This window comes from Mus caroli, chromosome 4 (genome assembly GCF_900094665.2).
Source record: "Mus caroli chromosome 4, CAROLI_EIJ_v1.1, whole genome shotgun sequence".
Taxonomy (NCBI): Eukaryota; Metazoa; Chordata; class Mammalia; order Rodentia; family Muridae; genus Mus; species Mus caroli.
The window spans coordinates 33,337,618-33,339,521 of record NC_034573.1 but is presented as its reverse complement, the minus strand read 5'-3'; positions in this window follow the sequence as shown (position 1 = coordinate 33,339,521).

Here is a 1,904-nt window from a genome sequence, read left to right as displayed (position 1 = left end):
TGTTTAGCAGTGTTCTCCTGTATTTCTTTAAGTGAGTTATTAAAGTCCTTCTTGATGTCCTCTACCATCATCATGAGATATGCTTTTAATCCGGGTCTAGCTTTTCGGGTGTGTTGGGGTGCCCTGGACTGGGTGAGGTGGGAGTGCTGAGTTCTTATGATGGTGAGTGTTCTTGGTTTCTGTTAGTAAGATTCTTACATTTGCCTTTCGACATCTGGTAATCTCTGGAGTTTGTAGTTATAGTTGTCTCTGGTTAGATATTGTTCCTCTTGTGATTCTGTTAGCCTCTATCAACAGACCTGGGAACCTTGCTCTCTCCTCTGAGTTTCAGTGGTCAGAGCACACTCTTCAGGCAAGCTCTCTTCTGACAGGGAAGGTGCACAGATATCTGGCGTTCGGACCTCCCTCCTGGCAGAAGATGAAGGCCCGAAACAGTACCTGTCCCAGAAGCTGTGTTGTTAGGTCTGTCACAGAAGCTGTTAGCTTCTGTAGTCCACACTCTCACCTGCACAGACTAGTCTCAGAGGAATCCGGGAACCAAGATGGCTTCCCCAGGTGTTCCAGCAAAGCCCTCCTGGGCAGGGTGGGCACCTCTCCTCTGGCAGGAAAGGTGGCAGGATGTCTGGAGCCCGAAATGGGGTCTGTCTCAAAAGCTGTCCTCTAGGGACCTTTGGGGTTTCCACTGACTCTGTGCCCAGGTGACCAAGTGCTGGCACTGACCGAAAGGGACTTGTGACCCTGGTCAGTCCGTGTTTCCTGCTTCTCTAATGCTGTCTCAGGTCCCGCGCAATTGGATTGGAATAGAAGTTGTGTTCTACTCATTGGTGGTCCTAAGATCATGTGGAGAGTCCTCTAGGGGACCTTGGGGGTTGTGTTATTTTTTAGCTATACCAAGTTAATTAGAGGAGTAGTGATCATCATTTTGTTTTGCAGATGAAAAACACTTGAAGGTTTATGCTAATTATCCTAAAGTCAAAATTAGGATAAGTGGTCTTTCTTCTTCTGGCATCTAGGTTTCATGAAACGGGACAAAAATGATTAGTGAAACGATGATGGGCTCATTCACAAGTTCTTTCAAAATAATTTAAAACATCAATATCTAAGACTGTGGATAGTATTGTAAAGTTTAAAGCAATCATATGTTTAAAATAATTAAAATATAATGAATTGTTATAAAGACATCTGTTATTCTTTATCAAGTAGTCATAATATTAATTATTTTACAATTTGCAAAGAGAAGCACATAATTTCCATACAACAAACTTTAATTTTCCTATGAAAAAGAATGTTCTTGATACATAGATATTATATTCCATTTTTTCATAAGAACAAAATCAATATGACACACTAAATTTCAAGTATTATTTGTATATATAGTATAATATAAAGTAAAACAAATTATAAAAGAATATTAATGAAAAAGGAAGAGGCAAAGATTATAATCATGGACTTCATGCAAGAAATTATAAAGGAAAATAATGCCCCCATGAAAACTAGTAAAATAAAGTGAAAAAAGATAAAGACTTAGAAAGCCTTTGAAAGACAAGTATCAAGGTCATAGAGTCAGTGGTAAGATGGGAAAAATAGAAACCAATGGACCAGTAATAATGAACAAATTATGAAAAAATATTTGTTAAAAGTATGATTAATTCACATTCAGACTTGCTAAAATTTTAGGAAATGCCAAATCAATGAAAGATACAGTTTTACTATCATCTTACCTCATTGAAAACAATGATTACACAACTTGAAAATAAAAAATAAAAAAATAGTTCCGATTTGCATTTCCCTGATGATTAAGGATATTGAACATTTTTTCAGGTGCTTCTCTGCCATTCGGTATTCCTCAGGTGAGAATTCTTTGTTCAGTTCTGAGCCCCATTTTTTAATGGGGTTATTTGATT